The sequence below is a fragment of the Salmo salar genome, chromosome 14 (genome assembly GCF_965601325.2).
Source record: "Salmo salar chromosome 14, fSalSal1, whole genome shotgun sequence".
In the NCBI taxonomy this organism is placed as follows: domain Eukaryota; kingdom Metazoa; phylum Chordata; class Actinopteri; order Salmoniformes; family Salmonidae; genus Salmo; species Salmo salar.
This window is the reverse complement of record NC_138304.1, coordinates 90,620,650-90,633,100: the sequence shown is the minus strand read 5'-3', so window position 1 is coordinate 90,633,100 and position 12,451 is coordinate 90,620,650. Positions and strand designations below refer to the sequence as shown.

The 12,451-nt window shown below is 42.2% G+C and overlaps 2 long non-coding RNA genes across 2 annotated transcripts; both read left to right on the top strand.

Moving 5' to 3' along the window:
• Positions 1–588: 588 nt before the first annotated feature.
• On the top strand, positions 589–7,525 carry LOC106570442 (uncharacterized). The gene is made up of 4 exons (XR_001320668.3): positions 589–6,945; positions 7,074–7,199; positions 7,308–7,341; positions 7,462–7,525. It is a non-coding gene; the product is annotated as an uncharacterized LOC106570442 (long non-coding RNA).
• A 93-nt stretch (positions 7,526–7,618) lies between these two features.
• On the top strand, positions 7,619–9,868 carry LOC145860402 (uncharacterized). Its single transcript, XR_014380442.1, has 3 exons — positions 7,619–7,733; positions 7,849–7,967; positions 8,052–9,868. It is a non-coding gene; the product is annotated as an uncharacterized LOC145860402 (long non-coding RNA).
• The last annotated feature ends 2,583 nt before the right edge of the window (positions 9,869–12,451 follow it).

Genomic DNA, 12,451 nt, shown 5'->3' with positions numbered 1-12,451 from the left:
AAATGAAAGTTCACAGATGCAACACGGTAGACCGATCAATTAGTTAGTGTTTTTACTGATATCAATTTTGTTTATGAATTGTTAATTGATTAACTCGAAATTCCGTTACCAAAAATCGGTAAGGGAATTTCAGCAATTGAATTGGCTAAAATGGGAAATCATAGTAGTCACAAACCACAGTTGGGTTCACAAGTTCAGACAGCACAGTACAGTACAGCACAGCAGAGTACAGTAAAGAAAAGTAGAGTATAGTTCAGTACAGCACTGTACTGTACAGTAGAGTTCAGTACACGTAGGCACAGTACAGTACACAGTAGAGCACACGAGTTGAGTAAACTATAATGTACTGTACTCTACTGTGCTGTACTTTGATGTCCAAACTTGTGAAACATAGATGTTTATGATTCATTTCAGATTTGGTACGGACCAAATTTGGTTTTGTTTGTGGCCAGAGCTCATTTCCATTAAAATAATGACAGTCATCTCCATAATGATGTGTTTATGTGTAGTACAGATCAGGGACGTTACGGCTGTTCCGTTCCCGGGTATAAATCCACTCCATTTACTGTAGTTCAATAACCAAAAGAGATTTTTTTTGTCAATGTGTCATGTCATATGACACTCCACTCTTTCTTGTGTCTGTTTAATATCAAAATCGTTTTTTTTATAAGATTGTAGATCATTTAGTTTCTAATAAAGAATGCATGTGATGAAATTGAACTCTAAATACTATATCAGAGATGAAATGTCAACCTCTGTTACAGTGAGTCTAATGATTATTTATGACCTTGTTAATTGAATCGTGGTACTTTGATTTCATTTGGTCTGGGTCTCTGTTCTGTTATACTGAACATGAGAATCCAGCCACTGAGTGAATTCAGGCATAACTGTAGTCGAAGTTTTGGCCTGATTTAAAGCAACTTCATCTAACCCTGTTCTTAGTCTCACAGGTAACCAGGTTAGCCACATGTAATCAGGTGGTCCAACTGCTAGAAAAAAGGCCAGTACACAGAACCAGACCTCAACTCCAGTGAGCAACAACTAAACACGCTTGACATTTACATTGGGATCACAGGGCAACAAACCATTGGTGACATCCATTGGTGACATTCAATGTCTGGTTAGGTAACCTGCAGAGGTATTTTACTTCTGAGTACAAACAAATATAATTTTGACAGCTTTTTCTGTTGTTTCATGTACATTCTACACACATTTTACATTCAGTACATGGCTTTTAGATTATTATTTTTTTTTTACAGTAGTTACATAGCAAGAATAAAATATTTTGATATACATAACATCTCGATAGATAGTACTTGTATATTATACATTGTGATTTCAGTCATAACTATTTAAACCCACCCCTCAGCTACTTTGTCCATCCCACCTATCTCCGTAAACCGCCCTCTTATGATTTCCATGTGCCAGATATTTTTCAATTGTGCTGTTTCACATACATTCTACAGGTGTCATGTCATAGCTGACACGCCATTCTTTCTGAAAACCTTGTTAACTTAATTCGGCAACAGAAACGCATATAACAGTTTTTTCAAAAAAACGTGGACACAAAACAAACTGGAAGGAGATTTTACCGAAATTCTGTTACTAAACTTTGCACAGTTCTTCCAGTAAATGTGTTTTTGTAAAATGTTCAGTGTAAATTGTTAAAGTATTCCTTGTGCATCGAGTTGTGTTAAACTTTGAAATCAATGGGTTTTGTTTGGCATACATTTTAAGTGAAAAAATCTGTTACCATGGAATTGCCCATAGTCAGCTTTTGACTTCTTTTAACTTGGGTTGATCATCTAGGCCCATTACCAGCATGAAGCCTCTCAAAACCTTCAGAAGTGAGATCAACAGCGAAGTGACCCAATTCATATAATTACAAATTGCTCCATATCGGACGTTAAGTCATAAACGTAAATGGCCCCATTCTGTCACCAAACTAAGCCCTCGAGCCTCTACCCAGCAGACATCCCATCCTGCTCTCCTGACAAGCCACTCCCTGGAGATGTGATACAGAGAGGGGGGGGGGGGGAGGAATCTCTGCAGCGTTATTCTAATTAACATTCTTTTAAGTGCACACTTAGCAGGAGATAAACACTGTCCCCTACTACCAGTCAGAGCCCACTGAGTGAGATGCTATCAAAGAGTTTAAAGTCTAGAACGCAGCGAGGCTCATTCTCGGGCCTATACAGACATTTGATACAGTCAGAGCGTGGAGGAGAGAGAGAAACATCCTGTTTACTAATCAAACCTCCAGATATAATCTCAGATGGGTTGGCTAGGGTGGCAGGGGAAAAGAGGGTGAGGGGTAGGGGGTGACCCCCTTCCAAACTATACTGTACAAAAATGTAAACGCAACAAGTAAAGTGGTGGTCCCATGCGTCATGAATTGAAATAAAAGATCCTGGAAATGTTCCATTAACACAAAAAGCTTGTTTCTCAAATTTTGTGCACATATTCCTTTACATCCCTGTTAATGAGCATTTATCCTTTGCCAAGCTAATCCATCCACCTGACAGGTGTGGCAAATCAAGAAGCTGATTAAACACCATGATCATTACACAGGTGCACCTTGTGCTGGCGACAATAAAAAGGCTACTTTAAAATGTGCAGTTTTGTCACAACGCTACAGCTATCTCAAGTTGAGGGAGCGCGCAATTGGCATGCTGACTGCAGGAATGTCCACCAGAGCGGTTGCCAAATAATTTCTCTACCATAAGCCGCCTCCAGCATCATTTTAGAGAATTTGACAGTACATCCAACTGGCCTCAAAACAGCAGATCACGTCTATAGTGTCGTGTGGGCGAGCGGTTTGCTGATGTCAACGTTGTGAACTGAGTGCCCCATGGTGGCGGTGGGGTTATGATATGGGCAGGCATAAGCGTCGGACAACAAACACATTTGATCAATGGCAATCTGAATGCACAGAGATAGCGTGACGAGATCCTGAGGCCCATTATCGGGCCATTCATCCACCGCCATCACCTCATGTTTCAGCATGATAATGTATGGCCCCATATCACAAGGATCAGTACACAATTCCTGGAATCTGAAAATGTCCCAGTTCTGTCATGGCCTGCATACTCACCAGACATGTCAACCATTGAGAATGTGTAGGATGCTCTGGATTGACGTGTACGACAGCGTGTTCCAGTTCCGCCAATATCCAGAAACTTCGCACAGCCATTGAAGAGGATTGGGACAACATTCCACAGGTTACAATCAACAGCCTGATCAACTCTATCCAAAGGAGATGTTGTGCTGAATGAGGCAAATGGTACTCACACCAGATACTGACTGGTTTTCTAAACCATGTCCATACATGTTTTTAAAGGTATCTGTGACCAACAGATGCATATCTGTATTCCCAGTTATAAGGGCACAAGGTGAGACCCAGATGAGTCCAAGATGTTTATTAACAATCCAAAAGGGGTAGGCAAGAGAATGGTCATGGACAGGCAAAAGGTCAAAACCAGTCCAGAGTTCCAGAGGTACGGAATGGCAGGCAGGCCCGAAGTCAGGGCAGGCAGAATGGTCAGGCAGGCGGGAATGGAGTCCAGAAAAACAGGCAAAGGTCAAAACCGGGAGGACTAGTAAAAGAGAATAGAAAGAAGGCACATGGGAAAACCACAATGGTTGACTTGAACATACGAGACAAACTGGCAGAGAGAGACAGGAAACACAGGGATAAATACACTGGGGAAAATAAGCGACACCTGGAGGGGGTGGAGACAATCATGAGGACAGGTGAAACAGATCAGGGCGTGACACCAGTCATAGATTATGGCCTATTGAGTGATTTCCTTATATGAACTGTAACTCAGTAAAATATTTAAAATTGTTGCATGTTTCTTTTATATTTTTGTTCAGTATAATAATTACATTGTTCTCCGCAATATTATAACCGTAATATGCTTGTACTTAACAGTGTTGATTAAATAAGAGCGTTAGTTTGTTGTGACCGTTGCTAGTTTAGACCCCGACGCTCCTGGTTGTTTCTCTTCCATATGTTGACATTGGGAGGTGGTAACATTTGGAGACATTTCCGCGCCATGGACCAATCAAAATCAACTTGATACTCTTGTAATTTTCATCTCCAGATCTGTGGCTTTCTATTCCTCTATCCCCGGTCAATTAATGTTGAGAGGGGTTGTTTTTATGGTGATTTAATTAAAGGGAAAGACTCAGAAATACACCAGGAAAACTACCTTGCCTTGCAATCGAATCAACTTTTGAGAATTGTTATATTGCTACTGTTTCACAATGCTGTTTGCAACAACAAAAATATGTTGTTTATCGTACAGACACATTGACAGACAAGCCTTACCTTTGTGCTTTAAGTGAAAGGTACGTTAACCATGTCAAGTTACTGGACTAAAAGGAGGAGAGTAGTGAGGGGAGTTCAGAAGGACATACAGGAGATTGTAGCTACATATGCTGCTTTGGCTTCTGCTATTCCAGACTGTACCAATGGGGTGCATGCTCTTCAAAGTGAAAGTCATTATGGCATGGATCCAATTGGCCACGGGCAAACTGCAATCAATGTGGCACAGGAAAGAACCACCCCCTGTTTAGTAGATGCTGAGTTTGACCCCCCTTCTGACATTCCTTCAAGCACCATAGAAGATAGTGAAGAGGAAGAGGGGGACTTTAGGACATAATTGGCATATTGGGCTATTGACAAAATGATTCCTCACATTGCACTCTCGAAGCTATTGACAGTTATCTCCAATGACCATCCAGACCTGCCTAAAGACCCAAGAACCTTCTGAAGACACAGACTAATTCCCTCCCACCCCCCAAGAAAACAGAACTTTCTGGTGGTATATATATCACCACTCTAGAATTGTGCAGCAAATACTGGCTCTGTTTAAATTCCCAAACTTGCAATACTTTTTTTGTTTGTTATTCTTTTGTATTTCACCCCCTTTTTCTCCAAAATGTCGATCTTGTCTCATCGCTGCAACTCCCCAACGGGCTCGGGGGGGGCGAAGGTCGAGTCATGCGTCCTCCGAAACATGACCTGCCAAACCGTGCTTCTTAAGACCTGCATGCTTAACCCGGAAGCCAGCTGCACCAACGCGCCGAAGGAAACACTGTTCAACTGACGTCAGTCTGCAGGTGCCTGGCCCGCCACAGGGAGTCACTAGGGTGTCGGTGTTTATCTGTGACACCACTGCTCGTGCACTTGTGAAAAATGTTAAGGGCCATAGCGGATACTATGGATGTGACAAGTGCACTCAAAAAGGGGTCTACTACGAGAACAGAGTGACTTTCCCTCAAACAGATGCAACTCTGAGATTGGACACTGCAGTCCCTGATGACAGCCATCGGTGTGGAGAAACACCATTTGCTTTGCTGTCTGTTGGATTGGTGACAGTTCTCACTAAAATACATGCATCTGGTGTGCCTAGGAGTGACAAGTAAATTGTTGAATCTTTGGATAAAAGGACATCTGGCAACAAGATCGGCACCCAGTATGGTAAAGGAGATCTCCAAAGTACTGCTGACTTTCAGACATCATGTTCCATGTGAGTTCAACAGGAAGCAAAAATCCATGGAGAGAGTTGAGCCCTGGAAAGCTACTAAATTCAGACAGTTCCTCCTGTACACTGGACCAGTCAGCTTGAAAGGGCTTGTACCAACTCAAGTGTATACGCTTAGAAAAAAAGGGTTCTAAAAGGGTTCTTCGGCTGTCCCCATAAGAGAACCCTTTTTATTCCATGTTGAACCCTTTTTGGTTTCAGGTATAAGCCTTTTGGGTTTCATGTAGAACCCTCTGTAGAAAGGGTTCTACATGGAACCCAAAACGGTTATGCCTGGAACCAAAAAGGGTCATTGAAAGGGTTCTCCTATGGGGACAGCCGAAGAACCCTTAAAGGTTCTAGAGTTTTCCACAACTACATGCTTCTTGCAGTTGTCATCACCATCTTGTTGAATGTGTTCCTGTGCGCAGATCAAGTTGAATATACCCATAGCCTCATGGTTTTGTTTGTTGACCAATGCAGCAAACTTTATGGAAAAGAACAAGTGTCATAGAACATGTATGGATTGGTGCACCTTCGCCAAAAATCCAAGAAGTATGGTGCCCTTGACAAAATCTCTTGTTTCCCATTTGAAAACTTCCTTGGGCAAATGAAGAGACTGCTTCGCAAACCTGCACACCCACTGGAGCAGGTTGTTCGTCGACTGTCAGAGAAGAAACTATACAGAAGAATGAACACCTCCTAAGCACTGTCCCTGAGAGAGCACAACAGCAGTGACAAATCAGTTCGAGAAGTTTTACTTCTGAGAATTTTCTGTGAAAAGGTCAGAGGGGACAACTGTGTCCTGTTACAAAACCAGGATATTGCTGTTGTACAGAATGTGGTCGTCGATGAAATGGGCAACAATTTTGGCATCTACAATAGGTTCAGGAACATGGTCGATTTCTTCACCTACCCTTTACCATTTTCCAAGACAGGCATTTTTCACCTCTCTGGATTATCAGATCATTTCTGCCTCACCAACTCTACAAATGTGCTGAAGAAATACTATCTTCTTCCTTGCCAAGATGGATATGCTGGCTTTCCATTGAGCCACTTGTAGACATGGCCTAGCCCTGTTTGTTTCTGTTCGCCTCTCACAAGGTAAATATCTTAGGGTTTCATTGTATGATTGTAGTGTAAATTATTATTTAGTCAATTGTAAGTGGTCTTTATGCTTAGTTCTTCCTCTTTCTCTCCTGTCTTTAGATCATAAAGTTTGTAGTGATTCAGTTTCTGGATGAAAAGAACAAACCATATGCAGTAGTTCCACAAGTAGGGATCAAAGATAACATCTGTTATTGGCCACCACTCAGCCACAGAAAAAAGAACAAATTAAACAATTTAGCCATCGAGTGTACGCCACCAGACAGCACCTGGGAAAGAAGCTGCTTTAAGTTCATGAAGGGAGCAGGTAATTTGGCCTAATTTATGTCTCTGATATATTCTCATTTGAACTGTTGGTGTAATTAACTTGCCTGATGTGAAAGTCAGTGTTTTGTGGGATAATTCATGCCTCTACCTTATTATTCACTGGTCTAGACAATTGGGAGACGGCACAGATGTAACATGAAAACATTGAGGTGCCAGTGGACGTTAGAGTAGCTGAGTTAAAAGCTTTTCTTCCAGTCGCACCACCAGTCCCAACATTGCGGTGCCAGCGGACTGGTATGTACTTTTTTTTTTTAAATGCTTGATTATATGCGAAGTTCCATTTCTGATCCATAATCAGCTTTCATGGTCAATTTCCAAATGTACTTTTCTTCTATAACACAGACTACACTTTAAGGTGCCAAGATTCCAAATACAAGTAAGTGAAGCATTATTCATGAAAAAATCCATTGGAGGATGTATTCTGTCCTAATAAATACTGATGGAATATCAGAGGAGAAACAAGCCCCTTTATTCATGTAATTTGTATTTCAATTAGGAAAAGCATCATATTCCCTAGCATCGTATTCACCACAGCAGCATGTGGAGGACAGCCATGGAGGTAAGTAGTACATTAACTTTTCACAGATGAGACTTTGTCTATCTGTTCTTTTTTGCAGTATTTAATGTCAATGTACTGTTTCAAACAGGACCTATAATGAGACATTTCAACGGGCCAAATTATGGTCGTAGATATGAAGGTCAGAACATACCGACTTCAAATATGAACAGTCATGGAGGTACTGTATGTGGTACATCCATTTAGCCCAGGTGAGACAATGCGGACCTGTCCTGTTTTGCACAGTATGCAATTGTATTAAAAAGGGACCTGCAATTTTTCACAAGGGTAACTTTTAACCTTTTTAAATGTTGTTTTATTTTTCAGGGTAGAAATCCGGCAGAAAAACAAATCACTGAAGGAAGACAGGGCAGAAATGCAAAGACTCCAGCAGGAAAACAGAACCCTGAGGGAAGAAGTTAAGGTGCTAAGGAGTGGGCAAGCAGGTGAGAACATAACATCTATTTTTGGTGTATAATTGTTTTCAGGAGTATGACAGTAATTAACTGCTTCTTCTTTTTATCTTCAAGATGTCCACTATCATCCCCGTGCCCAAGAAAGGGAAAGTAACTGAACTGAATGACTACAGACTTCCGTCATCATGAAGTGCTTCGAGAGGCTAGTCAAAAACCATATCAGCTCCTCCCTTCCCAACCCTCTCCAACTCACCTACCGCCCTGACAGATAAACGGACAACTCAATCGCCATTGCACTGCACTCCCACACCTGGACAAAAGGAATGCATATGTTCATTGACTACAGCTCGGCCTTCAATAGCATAGTGCCCTATAAGCTCATTACAAAGCTCACGGCCCTGGGTCTAAACTCCTCCCTATGCAACTGGGTCCTGGATTTCCTTGACGGGGCTCCTCCAAGTGCTGAAGGTAGGCAACATTACCTCCTTGACACTGATTCTCAACATGGGTGCCCCAAAGGGTGCATCTTCAGTCCCCTCCTGTATTCCCTGTATACCCACGACTGCGTTGTCTCACACAGTTCCAACTCCATCACAAAGTTTGCTGATGATACGATAGTAGTAGGGCGGATTACCAACAACGATGAGACCGCTTACAGGGCGGAGGTAGGCACTCTGATGATGTGGTGCCAGGTAAACAACCTCTCCCTCAATGTTAGCAAAACAAAGGAGCTGATTGTGGACTTCAGGAGGAACCAGGCTGGATACACCCCCATCCTCATCAACGGGTCCACTGTGGAGACGGTCAATAACTTCAAATTCCTCAGCGTACACATCTCAGAAAAGCTGAAATTGTCTAACTACATGGACACCATAGTGAAGAAGGCACGACAGCAACTCTTCAACCTTAGGACGCAGAAGAAATTTGGCCTGTCCCGAGGGCCCTCACAGTGTTCTACAGGAGCAACACGAGAGCATACTGTCGGGCTGCATCACAGCCAGGTACGGCAACTCCATTGCCGCAGATCGTAAGGCTCTTCAGAGGGTGATAAATGCAGGCGAATGCACCATTGGGTGCACACTGCCTGACCTTCAGGACACCTACAACACCAGGTGTCGCAAGAAGGCCAAGAAGTTCATCAGGGACCCCAGCCACCCAAACCATGCCCTGATCTCCCCGCTTCAATCACTCAGACGAATGCGGGCTGTACAGGAACTGCAGGCGGGCAGTACAGGAACCCCCAACAGTCTTTACTCTGCCTCCACGACAATGGACAATTATTTATTCATCACTGTCACAGTTGTTATCATGTATATAGTCCTATTTCTATTGTTGTTTTTTATTACCATTTTCTTGATTTTATTTCACTTAGTCCTGCATGTTGGAGATCGAAGCCTAAGATTTTCACTGTACCTGTCACGACTTCTGCCGAAGTCGATGCCTCTCCTTGTTCGGGCGGTGTTCGGCGGTTGACGTCGCCGGTCTTCTAGCCATCGCCGATCCATTTCCATTTGTTTTGTCTTGTTTCCCACACACCTGGTTCTCATTTCCCTCATTATGTGTTGTGTATTTAACCCTCTGTTCCCCCCATGTCTTTGTGTGGTATTGTTTATTGTAAGTGCTTGTGCACATTTGTTTGACTGGTGCGCGTCGGGTTATTGTGCCCATATTTGTATTTTAAACTGCTCCGGCTATTACCAAGTTCTGCTCTCCTGCGTCTGACTTTCCTGCTACCAGTTACGCACCGCTTACAGTACCCTGCAATCACACCTGCAACCCTGTGACTATTAAACACTCTGAATCTCCCATAATTAGTCCTTTCCCATAAGACACTAAAACATCTGGAAAAGTCTTAACGGGAAAAAGTAATGACCCCTAAATCCATCTGTAAATCCATACTGACCAGTGCCTTTTAATAAAAAAAACATTTCCATTTTAAACATCTACCACAAATTTCCTGTCTCAGGTGATTAAGAGTAAAAACAGGCCAGGGGATTTCCGAGGTTACTGGCCCAGGCCAAACTCAAGCAAAGGCCACACGAGCACCGCAAAGTACATTGCCACACTGGGCCCAAGGCTTATAGCAGGGTTCGGACACAGGCGGCCCACAGGCCACTTTTGGTCCCCCCAAGGTTTTTAATTAAATTATATATATTGTATTTTTTGAGGGGGGGCTTCAGTTTTTCGTCAAAAAAAGCTAAAAATGTTCACGTCTCAATGTAATCAAAGTATGAAATTATTATATCTGAAAATAACAATCTCGTTTTGGGCTTAGTTGTGGTCAATTTGCAGAGTACAAATTATTATAAATATTTTCCAGCCCCCACGACCATTCACTCCGAACAAAAATAGGCCATGCGGCTGAATCTAGTTGTCTAACCCTAGCTTGGAGGATTTCTCCAGAAATAAAATGTTTATTTCGCTCTCTAACTACTGTATAATGCAGTCATCACTGTGTGAAATAGAAAGTTGGGGTAGTCTTTCAAAAATCATGCTAACCACCATTATTGAACACGGAATGAGTCCATGCATTTACATTTACGTCATTTAGCAGACGCTCTTATCCAGAGCGACTTACAAATTGATGCATTCACCTTAAGATATCCAGTGAAGGATTACTTTATCCTATCCCAGGTATTCCTTAAAGAGGTGGGGTTTCAGGTGTCTACGGAAGGTGGTGATTGACTCCGCTGTCCTGGCGTCGTGAGGGAGCTTGTTCCACCATTGGGGTGCCAGAGCAGCGAACAGTTTTGACTGGGCTGAGCGGGAACTGTGCTTCCGCAGAGGTAGGGGGGCCAGCAGGCCAGAGGTGGATGAACGCAGTGCCCTTGTTTGGGTGTAGGGCCTGATCAGAGCCTGAAGGTACGGAGGTGCCGTTCCCCTCACAGCTCCATAGGCAATCACCATGGTCTTGTAGCAGAACAATGCAACTTATTATGCGATTTGTTAAAGCACATTTTTACTCCTGAATGTATTTATGCTTACCGTAACAAAGGGGTTGAATACTTATTGACCTAAGATATTTGTTATTATTTATACATTTCAAAAATGTTTCGAGAAAACAAAATTCCACTTTGACGTTATGGGGTATTGTTTGTAGATCAGTGACACAAAATCTCAATGTAATCCATTTTAAATGCAGGCTGTAACACAACAAAATGTGGAAAAAGTCAAAAGGTTTGAATACTTTCTGATTGAACTGTGTCTGTAAAGTGATTCGGTCAGGCAGTGAATTTCAAACACAGATTCAGCCACAAAGAACAGAGAGGTTTTCTTGTCCTGAATTCAAAGAAATGTTTGGGGCAAATCCAACACAACACATTTCTGGGTACCACTCTCCATATTTTCAAGCACAGTAGTGGCTGCCTCATGTTATGAGTATGCTTGTAATTGTTAAGGACTGGTGAATTTTTCAGGATAAATAAAGGAACGGAATGGAGCTAAGCACAGGCAAAATCCTAGAGGAAAAACCTGGTTCAGTCTGCTTTTCACCAGACACTGGGAGATGAATTCACCTTCCTGCAGGACAATGACCAAAACACAGGCCAAATCTACACTGGAGTTGCTTACCAAGAAGACAGTGAATGTTCCTGAGTGGCCGAGTTACAGTTTTAACTTAAATCCACTTGAAAATCTTTGGCAAGACCTGAAAATTATTGTCTGGCATTGATCAACAACCAAGAATTTTGAAAATAATAATGGAAGATGTTGAACAATCCAGGTATGTAAAGTTCTTAAAGACTTACCCAGAAAGACTCACAGCTGTAATTACTGCCAAAGGGGATTCTACAAAGTATTGACTCAGGAGTAGGAATACTTATGTAAATAGATATTTCAGTTTTTCATATTCAATACATTTGCAAAAATTTCAAAAAACATGTTTTCACTTTGTCTTTATGGGGTATTGAGTTGTATTTATTTTACCTTTATTTTACCAGGTAGGCTAGTTGAGAACAAGTTCTCATTTACAACTGCGACCTGGCCAAGATAAAGCAAAGCAGTGAGACACAAACAACAACACAGAGTTACACATGGAATAAACAAACATACAGTCTATGTACAGTGTGTGCAAATGAGGTAGGATAAGGGAGTTAAGGCAATAAATAGGCCATAGTGACAAAATAATTACAATATAGCAATTAAACACTGGAGTGATAGATGTGCAGAAGATGAGTGTGCAAGTAGAGGGTGCAAAGGAGCAAAATAAATAAAATAAAAAAATAACAGTATGGGGATGAGGTAGTTGGATGGGCTATTTACAGATGATCTAGTTGGATGGGCTATTTACAGTGATCTGTGAGCTGCTCTGACAGCTGGTGCTTAAAGTTAGTGAGGGAGATATGAGTCTCCAGCTTCAGTGATTTTTGCAGTTCGTTCCAATTATTGGCAGCAGAGAACTGGAAGGCCGGCCCAGAGGGCTCACCGGCTCAGGACGGCTAACAGACAGCCATTGGCATTAAGATGGCACGGCACAGTCACTGCCAGCTGGGTCTCACTGTCACCTCATTGAAGCT